The sequence below is a fragment of the Rhinoraja longicauda genome, chromosome 3, assembly GCF_053455715.1.
Source record: "Rhinoraja longicauda isolate Sanriku21f chromosome 3, sRhiLon1.1, whole genome shotgun sequence".
Lineage (NCBI taxonomy): Eukaryota > Metazoa > Chordata > Chondrichthyes > Rajiformes > Arhynchobatidae > Rhinoraja > Rhinoraja longicauda.
Window position 1 is genome coordinate 40,242,095 of NC_135955.1, and position 17,468 is coordinate 40,259,562.

The 17,468-nt window shown below is 45.7% G+C and overlaps 1 protein-coding gene and 1 pseudogene across 4 annotated transcripts in view; one reads left to right on the forward strand and one right to left on the reverse strand.

Moving 5' to 3' along the window:
• Positions 1-17,468, reverse strand: part of zcchc7 (zinc finger, CCHC domain containing 7) — a 175,199-nt gene that overhangs the window by 125,269 nt on the left and 32,462 nt on the right. The gene's annotated exons all lie outside the window — the stretch shown is intronic.
• Positions 121-807, forward strand: LOC144611260 (U5 small nuclear ribonucleoprotein 40 kDa protein pseudogene; annotated as a pseudogene).

Genomic DNA, 17,468 nt, shown 5'->3' on the forward strand with positions numbered 1-17,468 from the left:
AAGTGAGCCTTTTTCTGTTCTACGAGTCAGATCCTTGAAATTGTTCCATTGTAACAATTGGCGTAGTCAGCAGGATCTGACGAATAGAATAGAAAATGTTTCGTAAAAATAGCAAACGAAATGGTGCTGGTGCAGGCCAAGCACCCCCGCAACAAGCTGCTGCCATCGGTGCAGGGGAGCCCGCAGCAGGCCGTGGGGCAGGTGGGACCAAGAACCTCGCGTCTTCAAGCACCTCTAATGCTTTTAATGGGTCGCGAGGGAGAAGTTTATTATTGTAAATTTCACTCGAATGGATCAACACTGGCAACTGCAGGATCTGGTCGACTCGTATTGTTTTGGAATATATATGGCGACTGTGATAATTATGCTACATTGGAAGGTCACAGTGGAGCAGTGATGGAATTGCATTATAACGCAGATGGCAATATGCTTTTTACAGCATCAACAGACAAAACTGTAGCAGTGTGGGACAGTGAAACGGGTGAAAGGATCAAGAGACTTAAAGGTCACACTTCCTTTGTGAATTCATATTATCCAGCATGACAGGGACTACAGTTGGTCTGTACAGGAAGCCACGACGAAACAGTGAAGCTATGGGACATTCGGAAGGCTGTAATCCATACTTTTCAAAACATATACCAAGTGCTGGCAGCAATGTTTAATGACACAAGCGATCAGATTATCTCTGGTGGTATTGATGATAGCATTAAGGTTTGGGACCGACAAAACAAGTTAATTTGTACCATGCGTGGTCAAACAGACTCGGTGACTGGTTTGACCCTGAGTTCCCTTGTAACATCATCTTAGTCCTAAATGGCCTACCCCTTATTCTTAAACTGTGACCCAACATCAGGAACATTTTTCCTGCATTTAACCTGTCCAATCCTTTAAGAATTTTATATATGGGCCTTTATTCCTTTGAAAACTATTTAAAAATATGAGTCTACATTAAACCAACACTGCGGGTCACTCTAATGGAGTTTGTGAAAATTATAAAGAGCTAGAACTTCCATCTGGGGTTTACAGAACAGTAATGATAGGTTTCTGTGCTTAACATCATTATTTGTCAGCATGTCATTTTATAGTGTTGTGTTACAAATTATGACAGATCTCAGTAGACAGTTTTCGTGTGAACCAGCTGAAGTTTTGCATGAAAGGCAATTCTTAAACAAGGTCAGAAAAACTCTGCAGACGCTGGAAATCTGAAATAAAAAACACAGAAATTGCCAAAAGCACGCACCATCCCAAGCAGCATCTGTGGAGAGAGAAACAGAAGTTAACATTATGTTAGGACTTTCATGGGTCCCATTAAAAAGGTCTCCGACTCAAATGTTAACTCTTTCTCTTTCAACAAATGCTGCCCAACATGCCGAATATTACCATTGTTTTCTGTTTTTATAGCAAGCAGACTGTTAGCTAGCTTGGAGTATTGCTACTGAATGAATGGGTGCTAAACTGACAGGATTGGGAGGTTGGGAATGCTCTAAAGGAGTCACATTGATCAGACTCAGCTGATGATAGACACAAAGGCTGGGATCTTGGGCGAAATACAAAGTCCTGCAGTAGTCAGCAGGTAATGGCAGCATCTGTGGAAGGAATGCATGGCCAACATTTCGGGTCGTCACCCTTCTTCAGGCAAAGGGTTCTGAAGAAGGATCCAGACCTGAAACAGAATATGTCCATTTTCTCCACAGCTGATGGATGCTGCAAGATGCTTAAAAAAAATGAAAGCAGTCACTCCTTTAATATAGTAAACTTCATTACAGATGTCATCCTGTGCTATATGCATTTCATATTAAAAGTGTTAATGGGAATGGGATTTGATGTATCCTTTTATCCTTGTTCATCTAGTTCCAATACATCACTGCAAGTCATAATGAAGAGAAGAAAGGAGGGAAAGTGGTGACATCAAATGAATTAAAGAACAGCTATCCAGTGTACTGCCTCAGTGTAATCTACAATTCTTACTTTCTTGTACTTCCGTTTGATTGTGTTTATGTATAGTAAGACTTTTACTGAACTGTATGCAAAAGGAATTCCACTGTACCTGGGTACGTGTGACAATGACATACCATTGAATTATTGAAATAACAATGAGGCTAACGGTGTTTGTTTAATGTGTACATGTACATAAATTGCAGGCACAAGGTAAAAGATGAATATCCTAATGTGGCTCTCCTATTTGTGAGAATGACGTTTTGGCATCTGCCTCATCATTAACACCATTAACGCAATTGTCAGTTTTGTATAGTACCTGCAAACTGGTCACAAAAAGTTAGACATTGCCATTATGAACTATGCTAAACATTAACTGCTAACAATCTATTAGTATGCTACCTCATTTTCGTAGGTATCAATTGTTACAGGAAATCAGAAAATTTAAAGTCTAATATATCTTTTTAAACTGTTTCTTGGCCCCTTGGCAATCGTCCACATCGTGGGGCTGGAAACTGGAAGTGTCCTGAGCTAATTCTGCTACCACCATCATCTATTGCAACAAGTGATGGCTCCCACTGTTTGTCGCCGGAAGCTTGCGTCCTTTTCAGGACGGATGATGACAGCGATGTCAACATTTGAAACATGGATGATGGACACGAAAAAAGAACTGTTTCTTTATGTCTCAATTAATTACAATTCATGCAGTCTCCAGTTGTTCTTCTGTATCTGATTTCTGATGCAATTCATCCTTTTTAATTCATTCCATCCTCAGTCCTCAATGGTATTTATTTTAGTCCCATTTGCTTGCAGGGCTATCCTGTCTACCAGAGCTGCCCTGTGTGCATTATCATCTCAATTTAATTTATTTCCTGCATTATTTAAAACCCACGCTTCAGCAACTTGATGGGAGTTTTATTTTATAAACTGAGTTCAGGAGGTAAACACTACTTTTGTTCAACCTCATGCAAACGTTTACAGCTCTTTTAAATACCCAAGTACAGGTCCACCATTGATTTTCCGGCACCCCTGGTTCCAGAGCCTTGATGGATTATTCGATTTCCCAGACCAACAGAGGTCATGGTCTCTTTGCAGTCGAACAGTACGCGAACGGTCTGTCTAAGCCACTGGGGGGCCTAGATACCGGCCCACTAAGTTGGCTATGGGAACAGATCAGCCAGCTCCGGCTGGAGTTCCAGAGCCCCAGTTGCAGCGGGCAAATTCGACCCACTGATCAGCTGCTGAAGTCAGCTATGGGAACAGATCTGCAGAGCCCTGTCATAGGGGGCAAATTCGACCCGTTGATCGGCCGCGGAAGTCCCGACAACGTTGAGGTCGGCCGTCTTACCTGGCCTAGGCGCCACATTTTCAGAGGGGCATCCGAGGGGGATTTCAATTGTGCTCATAATTTTGTCCAGATTAAAGTAAATGTCGGACCACCAGCTATCGAAAAATCGGTGGTGGACCTGTACTACTTTCACCACCATCCTAACTACAAGAATAAGATGAATTTCAATGATTTCTTGAGGAAGGCAAAATATCTGATGTTCTGTCCATAGGGAATGGAAATGTAGAAGACGAGATGTTCTGACAGTTTCAGCTATTATAAATTAAGCGGAAGGAAAGATTTCCTGAGGTTTCCAACCAGGAGAATGAATACCACCATTCAAACCAGGATGAGGTTCCCAATCAGGTCCACAGGTCGTATTACGTATGACTGGATCATGTGCAGTATTCAACTCTAAGCCATACTGATACCCAACAACAATGTAAAGAACACAGCATTTCAAATAGACATAATTTGCTGGAGTAACTCAGCGGGTCAGGCATCATCTCTGGAGAATATGGATAGATGAGTTCTGAAGAAGGGTCCCGACCCAAAACGTCACCAATCGTTTTTCTCCAGAGATACCGCCTGACCCGCTGAGTTACCACAGCACTTTGTGTCTATCTTTGGTATAAACCAGCAACTGCAGTTCCTTTCTACACATGGATAGTTGAGACCCTTCTTCAGAATGAAGTATTACATTTGTGTTTTTTTCTTATATAATGTTTCACATTGACATTGCTTATCTGTTTGGGATTAAATCACTTGAAACATTGTTAATTTCATAGGTGATCTGTAGAAAGCATTAACATACGTGCACTTTCAGTGCAAAATGTTCACAAACTTTCTCCGCTTTCAATTAATCCTATGGCTGCCAGGAATATTTTTGTTACAAACAACTGCTCTATAGCTATCAACAGCTCCAGTACATTCACTGAAAGTGACTTCACCAAAACATCCATGGGAAGCACATCCACAAAAACACAAAGCACCCCAGTTTTCAGTTTTATGCACAGTTTGGAAGCTAAATTGATTCAGTGCTGAACAGGTTTTTCACTATTCTCAAGTTTTTTTTTCATATTTTACTGATGATTTAAATAAGAGCAGCTTCTTATCATATCATATCATATATCTACAGCCGGAAACAGGCCTTTTCGGCCCTCCAAGTCCGTGCCGCCCAGTGATCCCCGTACATTAACACTATCCTACACCCACTAGGGACAATTTTTACATTTACCCAGCCAATTAACCTACATACCTGTACGTCTTTGGAGTGTGGGAGGAAACCGAAGATCTCGGAGAAAACCCACGCAGGTCACGGGGAGAACGTACAAACTCCTTACAGTGCAGCACCCGTAGTCAGGATCGAACCTGAGTCTCCGGCGCTGCATTCGCTGTAAAGCAGCAACTCTACCGCTGCGCTACCGTGCCGCCCTTTTAATATTAGATATTAAAATTACATGGAATTCCACCGCTCGCTGAAAATGAGCAGCTCATCGATAACTATTGGTCTCATTGCCAATACAAATACACCTGCTCAAGTTACTGGACCTCCAGCAGCTGGAATGCAGGCATTTGATACAAGATCATAATCATAATAATACTTTATTAGCCAAGTATGTTTTGCAACATATGAGGAATTTCATTTGCCATAGTCATACCAAAAAAACCCAAAAGAACACAAAATACATTTAAACATGAACATCCACCACAGTAACTCCTCCGCATTCCTAACAGAGATGGAAGGCGAAAAAAGTTCAATCTCCCCCTTCTTTCTCCTCCAGCGGTTGGGGCCTCTTGATGGGATGATCTTACTCCCGTAGTTGGAACGTCGTCCCAGGCAAGGAATCGGCTCCGATGGTGAGGGTCAAAGTCAGTCCCGAGCAAAGCCTCCAGCTCCACAATGTTAGGCCGTAGAGCGACCGGAGATACGATCCGGAAAACAATCGCATCTCCGGCAAGGTAAGAGATTGAAAAAGAGTATAACAGAATAAAAATTAAAATCCATTGGAGGTGAAGGTTGTATGGATATGCGTGGGTGGGGAGGGATGGGGGAAAAGATAGTCACTGGAAGAATTTTAAGAGCAAACTAGACCAAGTGGACCCATTGGGCCCAAACCTCTCCTGCATTGGTGCAGCACCCTCTCCTCCCCCCCTCCCTTCCCCCCCCCCTCCTCTCCCCCTCCACTCCCCCCTCCCTCCTCCTCCCCCCCTCCCCTCCCTCCTCCTCCTCCCCTCCTCTCCCTCCACCCCCACTCCATCCCCTCCACACCCCTAATCCTCCCTCCCTCCCCCCCTTCCTCCCTCCCTCAGAGATAGATTTAAACTTAAAAATGTGAATAACTTTAAAAATATAACACCGATTTCAATGAAACTTCTTCCATTAGCATCAAAGGGACGACAGTAAGTAAGGCGGGCCTAAAATTGTCACGCTGTCGCGTACCGTTTTGGCTTTAGTTCAGGAACAAACAAACAAACAAGAGTTTTAGTATATAGATGATTTCTTCTATTAGCTGCAACGTTTTGTGTCATAAGTGATAGGAGCAGAATTGGGCCATTCGGCTCATCAAATCTACTCCACCATTCGATCATGGCTGATCTATCTCTTCCTCCTTGCGCCATTTTCCTGCCTTCTCCCCATAACCCCTGACACCCGTACTAATCAAGAATCCATCTATCCGCTTTAAAAATAATAATTGACTTGGCCTCCAGTCTTCTGTGGCAAAGAATTCTACAGAATTGCCACCCTCTGACTAAAGAAATTCCTTCTCATCTCTTTCCTAAAGGAATGTCCTTTAATTCTGAGACTATGGCCGCTAGTCCTAGACTCTCCCACTAGTGGAAACATCCTCTCCACATCCACTCTATCCAAGCCTTTCATCATTTGGTACATTTCAATGAGGTCCCCTCTCATTCTTCTAAACTCCAGTGAGTACAGGCCCAGTGCCATCAAACGCTCATCAGAAGTTAACCCACTCATTCCTGGGATCATTCTTATGAACCTCCTCTGGACCCTCTCCAGGGCCAGCACATCCTTCCTCAGATATAGGGCCCAAAATTGCTCACAATACTCTAAATGCAGCCTGGACAGCACCTCATAGAGCCTCAGCATTACGTCCCTCTATTTGTATTCTAGCCCTCTTGAAATAAATGCTAGCAATGCGTTTGCCTTCTTTACTACCAATTCACCTTGCAGATTAACTTTTTGGGAATCCTGCACCAGCACTCCCAAGTCACTTTGCACCTCCGATTTCTGGATTCTCTCCCCATTTAGAAAATAGTCTATGTCTTTATTCCCACTACCAAAATGCATAACTCCACACTTTGCTACATTACACCGATCAGCCAAAACATTATGACCACCTACCTAATATGCTGTTGGTCCTCCTTGTGCCACCAAAACATCGCCGACCCACCAAGGCATGGACTCTACAAGATCCCTGAAGGTGTCCTGTGGTATCTGGCACCAAAACATTAGCAGCAAATCCTTCAAGTCCTGCACGTTGCGAGGTTCAGTCGCCGTGGATCAGACTTGTCGATCCAGCACATCCCACAGATGCTCAATCGGATTGAGATCTGGAGAATTTGGAGGCCAGTGAATACTTCATCATGTTCCTCAAACCATTCTCGAACAATGTGTGCAGTGTGGCAGGGCGCATTATTCTGGTGAAAGAGGCTACAGCCATCAGGGAATACCATTGCCATGTACCTGGACTGCAACGATGTTTAGGTAGGTGACACGTGTCAAATTGAAGTCCACATGAATGGCCGGACCCAGGGTTTCCCAGCAGAACATTGCCCAGAGCATCACACTTCCTCCATCGGCTTGTTGTCTTCCCATAGTTGGTTCGGACCAGACGGGATAGCCTTTGTTGCCCTCACGCATCCATGTGCCTTGGGCGCCTAACACCATGTCGCCGGTTTGTGGTTTGTCCCTTCTCGGACCACTGTCGGTAGGTACTCACCACTGCTGACCGGGAGCACCCCACAAGCCTTGCCGTTTCAGAGATGCTCTGACCCAGTCGTCTGGCCATAACAATTTGGCCCTTGTCAAAGTCGCTCAGGTCTTTACTCCTGCCCATTTCTCCTACATCGAACACATCAACTTCAAGAACTGACTGTTCACTTGCTGCCTAATATATCCTACCCCTTGACAGGTGCCATTGTAACAAGATAATCAATGTTATTCACTTCAACTGTCAGTGGTCATAATGTTTTGGCTGATTGGTGTATATTCCATCTGCCACATCTCTACCCACTCTCCCAATCTGTCTAAGTCCTTCTCAGAGTCCCTGCTTTCCCTGCACTACCTGCACCTCCACCTCCACCTGTTTTCAGTCAGAGAGTTGTAAATCTGTGGAATTCATTGCCTCAGAAGGCAGTGGAGGCTAATTCTCTGAATGCATTCAAGAGAGAGCTAGATAGAGCTCTTAAGGATAGCTGATTCAGGGGGTATAGGGAGAAGGCAGGAACGGAGTACTGATTGAGAATGATCAGCCATGATCACATTGAATGGTGGTGCTGGCACGAAGGGCCGAATGGCCTACTCCTGCACCGATTGTCAATTGTCTATTGTTTTCTTATCATCCGCAAATTTGGCCACAAAACCTTCAATACCCTCAATCAAATCATCAATATTGATAATATATAATATATGTTTCTGCCTTTGGGAAACAAAGATTCGTCAAAAGTTAAAGTTGTACCAATTTTAGATAAGTGTTTTTGCAGCAGCATTTTCAAAATTATTCCAATAATGAGATTTTTAAAAAAATTAGGACTTGTCAATACTTAACAAAATGGTAATAGAATCAAATAGTTTTTTTTTTAAAGCTGGCAAATATACTCTTCCAGGCACAAACTTGTCCTTGTGACTAATGGGAACCCCCTCAGACTGGTTATATTTTCATGAACACTGAGAAAAACAAAAAAATATGTGCATGTTCACACGCATACATACTTATTAGCAGTAAAGCAACAAGTCCACAAAGAAGTCGCATCCAAACAGGAAACCAACAAATCTTCATGAATCAGAAAATAATTATTGGCCATTCTTCACGGTTAGGAAAAAGATACTGGTTTCCATTAATAAAAACGTAGGTAAGATCATCAATGAAAATCAGTTGGTACAGCCAATACAATTTATTTTGTTATAATTTTGACTAGTTTCATTCTTGTGACTCTTTTAAATCACTACTCCAACAGCAATATTTCTTAAACTTTAACTCACTAAGCATTATTCACGTTATTGTGGTGGGCTGAGCTACTTTGGTCTCGAACTGTCGTTCGTCGAGCTCGAGCGTGGACTTGGCGTGATCTGGGCCGACCAATCAACACCGACCTGGGTGGTCTGCTGGCGGTGTGCAGCGGACGACGGAGCTAGTCTTCACCTCACAGTCAACACGTTAACACACACCTTACCTTCTTGTAATAATTGTTGAACTGTATCGTTTAAATATTAAACTGAGTGTTTATACAACACGTGAACCTCTCCAGTGGTGTACCCGATGATCCAAAACGACCTCTTTTGGATTTCATCATGCCTGGAGGAGACAACCCAGATCAGCAGAACGCAATCTGACCACCTTCTGGACATCACAGCCCCGTGTGGTTTGAACAAGCCGAAGACCAATTCCACATCTGCCAGATAACTTCCGACGTCAACAAGTACTACGATGTGGTCAGTTCGCTGGGCCAGGACACCACCGGGCGCCTGATCAATTACCTTCGCCAGCCTCCAGCCGACAACAAGTACGAAGGGATCAGAACGCTCCTCAAGGACACTTTTGGTCTCAGCTACCGCAACAGGGCGGCAAAACTCCTGTACATGGATAGCCTAGGCGACCGCAAATCGTCCATGCTCGTGCACAAAATGCTTGCCCTGATGGATGGACTCAAGACTTGCCTACTTTTCGAACAGGTCTTCCTCGAGTAGCTGCCTGAGGACGTCTGCCTGCTCCTTGCGGATGACGATTTCACTGACCCCCGACGGCTGGCTTCACTGCAGACGCTCTGTGGCAGGCTAAACAGCAGGGTGGGGCCACTATCAGTTGGGTGGCAGCGGTGCCTCGGCAGGTCATACAGGCGGTCCCAGCCTCCACGGAAGGAGCAGCAGTGACGTTGGCCACGAACGGCGCCAGCAAGGACAAGTGGTGCTACTACCACCAAAAGGTGGGGTTCTGAGGCCCGCCGATGACGACCATCCTGCACGCATCCGGGAAACACCTCGGCTGGCCAACTGGTAGTGGCAACTGCGGCCGGCCAAAAACAATGCCTCCTCTACACCTGGGATCGTCATTCGGGGCGGCGTTTTCTTGTTGACAAGGGAGCGAGTTGATTGAGAATGATCAGCCATGATCACATTGAATGGCGGTGCTGGCTCGAAGGGCCGAATGGCCTCCTCCTGCACCTATTGTCTATTGTCTATAAGAAGGGGCCTCCCCTGACCGCCGCCAACAGCAGCAACATCAGAACATACAGGGTCCGCACGATCCCGTTTAACTTCAACTCCTGTCGCTTCAAGTGGACCTTTACCATCGCCAACTTCTCACAACCGCTGCTGGGCGCCGACTTCTTCCGGGGGCACTCCCTCCTGGTCGACGTGAAAGGACAACTTCCTGTTAATTCTGAGACTTTCGAGTCGATCACCTTGCGCCACACTGAATTGACTGCGCCCCACCTCGGCTCGGTGACCTTCTCCGACAACGTGTACGCCAGGATCTTGGCCGATTTCCCTGACATCAAAACTCCCCAGTTCACAGACCAGCCCCAATTATGGGATGAAGCACCATATCCCCACCACCGGACCGCCACTCCATACACGCGCACGCGGGCTGCCCTCCGACAAGCTCCAACTGGCCAAAGACGAGTTCCGCAAGATGGAGGAAATGGGCATAGTGCGCCGCTCAGACCGCCCATGGGCATTCCCGCTTCACATGGTCCCCAAAGCGTCGGAGGGCTGGAGACCCCGTGGGGACTACCGCCGTCTCAATGAGGTCTCAACAGCCGACGGGAACCCTGTCCCTCACATCCAGGACTTCACGGCAAACCTAGACGGTAACAAGGTTTTTTCCAAGATCGACCTGGTACGCGGCTACCATCAGATTCCGGTCCCCCCAGACGACATCCCCAAGATGGCCCTCATCACCCCGTTCGGGCTCTTTGAGTTCCTGTGCATGCCTTTCAATAGACAATAGACAATAGACAATAGACAATAGACAATAGACAATAGACAATAGACAATAGGTGCAGGAGTAGGCCATTCAGCCCTTCGAGCCAGCACCGCCATTCAATGCGATCATGGCTGATCACTCAATCAGTACCCCGTTCCTGCCTTCTCCCCATACCCCCTCACTCCGCTATCCTCAAGAGCTCTATCCAGCTCTCTCTTGAAAGCATCCAACGAACTGGCCTCCACTGCCTTCTGAGGCAGAGAATTCCACACCTTCACCACCCTCTGACTGAAAAAGTTCTTCCTCATCTCCGTTCTAAATGGCCTACCCCTTATTCTCAAACTGTGGCCCCTTGTTCTGGACTCCCCTAACATTGGGAACATGTTATCTGCCTCTAATGTGTCCAATCCCCTAATTATCTTATATGTTTCAATAAGATCCCCCCTCATCCTTCTAAATTCCAGTGTATACAAGCCCAATCGCTCCAGCCTTTCAACATACGACAGTCCCGCCATTCAGCCTCAAGAACACCGCCCAAGCCTTCCAACAGCCCATGGACACGATGGGCTGCGGGCTGGACTTTGTGTTCATCTACCTCGACGACAACCTCGTCGCCAGCCGCTCTCGCCAGGAACACCGCGCACACATCCGGCCAGAGGCTCAACGAGCATGGCCTGGCCATCAACCTTGCCAAGTGTCAGTTTGGCCTCATTTCCATCAACTTCCTCGGCCACCACATCAACCAGCATGGAGCGCTCCCCGCTCCGGTCTAAGGTCGAGGCCATTCACAAGTTTGCCAAGCCCTTTACTGTGAAGGGACTCCAAGAGTTTGTCCGCATGGTCAACTTCTACCAATGCTTCGTACCTGCAGCCGCTAGGATCACACAACCGCTGTTCAAGGCCCTGGCCAACAAGCCGAAAGAGCTCGTTTGGGACGACGCTGCCATGACCGTGTTCGACAACGCCTAGGAGGCTCTGGCAAAGGCAACGATGTTGGTACATCCGCCGGCCAACGCACCAACAGCGCTCACAGTCGACATATCTGGCACAGCCGTGGGCAGAGTGCTGGAACAACTGATCAATGGTAGCTGGCGGCCCCTCGCCTTTTTCAGTGATCACCTGAGACCCTCAGAGCAGAAAAGCAGCGCTTTCGACCGGGAGCTCATCGCTCTTTACCTGGCCATCCAGCATTTCCGCTACTTCCTCAAGGGCAGGGATTTCACAGCTTTCGCTGCCCACAAGCCACTCACGTTTGCCTTTGCCAAGGTGTCTTGCTCAGCCCGACAGCAGCGCCACCTGACCTACATCACGGAATACACGACTTGCGTCCAGCACATCGCAGGCACAAGCAGCCAGGTCGCAGATGCATTGTCCCGCACCGCTATCAATGCCATCCAAGGTTTGGCCCCAGGTGTCGACTAAACCAGCGAGAGGATGAAGAGATGCTTGCCTACCGCACTGCCATCTCAGACCTGCTGTTGGAGGATGTGCAATTCGGGCCCACTGACACCACACTCCTCTGCGACGTGTCTACTGGACAGCCAAGACCCATCATCCCCGCTGCCTGGCGCCGCCGGGTTTTCGACATGGTTCATGGCCTAGCTCACCCTTCCATCCGGACAACAAAGGCACTGATGGTAGCCAAGTTCATGTGGCACGGGTTGCGCAAACAGGTCGGCAACTGGGCCAGAGCGTGCATCCCCTATCAAACCTCCAAGATTTAGCGACTCATCAAGGCGCCGCTGCAGAACTTCGCCCTGACACACCGGCGTTTCGACACATCCACGTCAACATCATTGGACTGCTGCCCCCATCCAGAGGTGTCACCCACTTCACCATCGTGGACAGATTCACTAGATGGCCGGAAGCTGTCCCGCTCTCAGATACCTCCACTGCGACCTGTGCACGTGCCCTCACTGCCCACTGGATCGCCCGCTTTGGCGTGCCGGCGGACATCTCCTCCGACAGAGGTGCGCAGTTCACCTCCGAGCTGTGGACAGCAATGGCCCGGCTGCTTAGCACTAAGCTGAACCACACAACAGCCTACTACCCGCAAGCAAACGGCCTAGTGGAATGTTTTCACCGGCACATGAAGGCATCCCTCAAGGCATGGCTCACGGGCCCGGACTGGATGGACGAATTGCCGTGGATCATGCTAGGTATACGCACTGCCCCAAAGGAGGACCTAGCAACTTCCTTGGCCGAGCTGGTGTATGGCGCCCCGCTCAGGGAACTTCAAGAACCGCCCACGACCATGCTGACGTGCCTCCGTGACAGCGTGGGCACGCTCTCTCAAGTCCCAACGTCCCGACACGGTCTCACATCCACGTATGTCCCACCCCACCTCCAGGACTGCCAGTACGTCTTCCTTTGCCGAAATTCCCACCATACAGTACTACAAAAACCTTTCGAGGGACCCTTCAGAGTACTGCAAAACGACGCCACGACATTCATCATCGACATGGGCGGCAGACACGAGACTCTCTCCATGGACCGTCTTAAACTGACGTATTTGGACATTGACCAACCAGTGCAGGTGGCACAACCATGCCGCAGAGGACGTCCACCATCACGAGCAAACCCGCCCTCAACTCAACCAGCTGCAACCCCGAACACAGGAGACACGTACACAAGATCAGGCCGACTCACTCGACAGTCTAATCGCCTCCAATACTCCGGTTCTGTGGCGGGCCGAGCCACTTTGGTCTTGAACCTTCGTTTGTCAAGTTCGAACACTCGCGTGGACCTGGCGTGATCTGGGCTGACCAATCAACACCGACCTGGGTGGTCTGCTGGCGGTGTGCAGCAGACGACGGAGTTAGTCCTCACCTCACAGTCAACACGTTAACACACACCTTGCCCTCTTGTACTAATTGTTGTGCTGTATCATTTAAATATTAATCTGAGTGTTTATACAACACGTGAACCTCTACATTATTCCCTTCATCATGTATTTATACACAGTGGATATCTCGCTTCCAATCATGTATTGTCTTTCCACTGACTGCTTAGCACACAACAAAAGCTTTTCACTATACCTCGGTACACGTACAATAAATTAAACTCAACAGATTTTTCCCAATTTTCCGATTTTAATTGCATTGGTTATGCTAAATTTATCTGAAACCAATGCTTAATGACAACATTGGAACTCTGAAACCTTGGCCAAGAAATTCTTCTGCAATAATCTTCAGTCAGTGCACACAATAGCCTGTGCTGCATAATGGCAGCACAAATGAACACATGCATAAACATTCCTTCACAAAGCAGAGTTTGTGAATGAAAACTGGAAGTTGTAAGAGCCCTCTATCTACAAACATAGGCAGAGGTAAGGGTTCTCACTGAACCAAGATCTGTAGTAGTCTAACAAGTAAAGGCGTACAGTCATGTTAAGGTGAAATGTGACACAAGGGAGATGCATTTAAATCAAATGATCCTTAAAATGGCATTGTTCTGCTTGGGAATGCCAGGACTCTGGCAAACAAACTTCCTGTGTCGTCATCTGTACAAGGTAGCTATGATTGGATTTGTGAATGTTGATATGGAGTGGGGAACCACTTCAGTTCTGAAAAGAATGAGCACTAGGCTGCAGCTTGCTTGTCTGGGCTTTGACATGTCACTGTCTTTTAGCAGGCCAATGGTCTTTATAAGAAAGCATCCTGGTTATCATGAGATTTCTGACCTGGAGGAAACCCACGTGTTCATGGATAGTTAATGCACAAGCTGCTCACAGACAACAGCCAAGGTAAGGAATTAACCCAAATCCCAAAACCTATAAAGCCGTGGCATAACTGCTATGTCACCATGCCATACCATCCAGTGGCTGATTCCTCCGCATCTATTACAAGTTGCAAAATTTATGAATGCCGAAATATGGAGCCTCTGGCTTCTACCATCTGAAGTCAGTTTGATGTCACAGATGTTCCCACTGCTTTCACTTTGGTATGGAACATTCTAAATTATTTCAAGGATTAACAGCACCCTGAATTATACCAGGTTTATTAATATCCTGCTCAGGAGTTTGGCAACTCTAAGTAGTACCAATTTGCCATCTTTTCCAAGAAAGATAATATTCATGCACTTGCTATTGCTGCTTTGACAGCATTGATTGTTAATGTTAGTTTGCTAGCAAAGATTGCTGCCTATGATGGCAAAATGGTGCAATCGAAACCTAGACAATCTTGGCTCATCTTTCCATTAAATAATTTTGCTATTGACTCGATGTATAAAATTGTTTGATGTGTTGATTTATTTGGTTTCCGTGTTCATTATTTGTGCACAAGCAGACACTGAGGTAGGAAGCTGTGACCAACGGGGATTCAGGTTTCTTTTTATGTCTATTCACTTACTGGTAGGTCAGCATGCATTAATAATTTCTAACTTACAATGAAGCTACCTTCCTGACCCTCCACAATGGTTGTATCATAGAATCTCCAGCAGTGTTAACACACAGACAGTTCCCGGCATAGTGAAGGATTACACAGAAACATACATGCTAGTTTTGCAATAGTGCACAATAAGGAGCCCAACTTGCCGGTGCTAATGTAGCAAAGTAATTCCTGCCATTATCTGCCTGGTGGGTATTTGTTCAAGGGATTCTCCACATGTTGGCAAAGAAGCTTTGAGTAGTTGCTATTCATTTTATTCTATATTCTATATAGGCAATGCATTATTAGCACACAGTGAATGCTCCACGGAAGGGGACAAAAGAAGTAAATTAGGGGTTATTTTTTGCTGAATGAATTAATACTTCTTCAATCTCTTTGCAGAAGCATAGTTAAATATACGTATATTCTGCACCACCCTGAACATGAATTAAGAAGCAAGCCACACCATATTCACATTTGATGTGCTCATGCAGCCACAATTATTAAGTGACTATTCCAGTTCCAGGTCAACACTGATCATCAGTATATTGCAGTACGGTAAATCCTCCCAATTACAGACCTCTATATAATGGATTTTGGTTATAGCGAACCGAAGCGTCCGTTCATGGTGGCGGTTGGCGTGCGATGCGCAGTGCAGCGGAAAGGCGGTAGTGGGGAGGAAGCGAGCAGCACAACAGTCTTGAGGAGCATTGCTTTGGGCATGGGTTTGCAGCGACTGCCACAAAGCGAGGTCCCGGGGTTATAATGGTGCTCCACAGTACTTGCTGTAGTCTGAAATGGAGTGATCAGCTAACTATGCATGCAATGGTTGTTATTGTTAGTTTGGTTCATTTGGTGAAATATGACAGGCACAGTAGAGCATCTCAGAATGAATCAGACAAGCTTTCAGAGTGTTTTGTTTTGACCATGGACATTTTTAACAATGGTTATTATTTCTATGTTCTGGGTGTGATCATTTTTCTATTAATGTTTGGCTTGAATTTCAAACATAAGAAATCTGAGTGAAGAAGGGAGTCGACTCGACTCTCCAGAGATGTTGTCTGACCCGCTGAGTTACTCCAAGTTTTTGTGTCTTTCTTTGGATTAAACCAGCATTTGCAGTTCCTTCCCACACAGAAATCGGACATATGCAAGTAATCTCACTTGCAGAAGTTTTGGCAAGCTCACAATCTGGGAAAATCTACAAACCTGTGAGGCTGGTCTCTTCTCTAAGATGACGATTTTCTATACAACTGATTGAAGAGCATCCAGTCATTCATGAATGCTGGCTGCAGTCTGAAATGTGGCATATATCTGGCATCACCAATCTACAAGCTAGGAAATTCAGGCCACTTTGATTTTCACCTTCAAAGTTCATGTGGCCCAGACTGGTTGAAGTTCTGCTTGCAGATGGCAGCAAATCTCAGTAACTACATCTCATTCTCTGGATACATTATTCCACAAGGTCTCGTAAATGACACTTCTGATCGTGGTCCATCTGACCAGAGCCCTTCTCCCCTTCTTCCTGAAAGACGATGTCATCTTTGAACCATCTCACATTCAGTCAAATGCTCAGCAGAACCATTACAAAAGTTTTTGAATGTAATGAAAATACAGTAGGCCTCATCTTACCGTGAATAACATGTGATCCCAGCAGCCACACAGACTCTTAGCTGTTTGACAAATTAATCCTGCACACAACCTGTTTCTAATAAACAATCTGTTTAAATATCACAGGTATGGATTTTCTACCTGCAGTTTAGATCCATGTTCCTGTGCATTTACTATACTAATACATACGTATGCAAAAACAAAATATCAAGGGCAAGGATCAAATTAAAGTGGCATAAATATTATGTCTGTTTTCTCTTTAATTCAGGTACGCAGGTGAGATGCTCGCCACACTAATCAGTTTTGTAAGTTACGCATTGAAATGCAAACTGCACATTATGATTGCCATTGAACACAAATGGGGAGCTATGGCACAGAAAACGTAATGACATGACCTGACTTTTACTCCACCATTTAGACAGACCTTTGAATCACCTCAAGATGAGAATCACTTTATGTTCATTTTATTTTAAGAATAACATTTTCAAATAATTGTATCAGAATTCAGTACAATTTCAGAAATATATCACTCTTTTGCTCCAATACTCCTTTGACTGCAGTTTTGAGCTACAATTGAGGGATCCTTTTTTGAGGGTCTCTAGCTCTAAGTATGATAAGCTTTGATGGTCATACTATAATGTAATACTAAAATACAACTTTAAAACAGTTGTATACAGTTACTGGTATTGGTTTATTATTGTCACATGAATCGAGATACAGTGAAAAACTTGTTTTGTTTTATTCAGGCAAATAGAGGACAGAAAATTGGTTTACAACTATAACACTAAAGTACAGATAACAAAAAGGTTCAACGGCCGCATTGAGGTAGAGTAGAAGATATAGAATATATCTTTAACTTATGAAAGGTCCATTTAAGTGGTTGATTTATAGTAGGGAAGAATCTGCACTGCACCTGGTGGTATGTGCTTTCAAATGTTTGTATCTTCTGCCCAACAAGAGGGGGGGGGGAAGGAAAGTGTGGGTGTGAGTGTTGGCTGCATTCCCGAGGCAGCATGATGTGTGGATGCAGTCCAAGGGGGTCGGGGGCTGGTTTGTGTG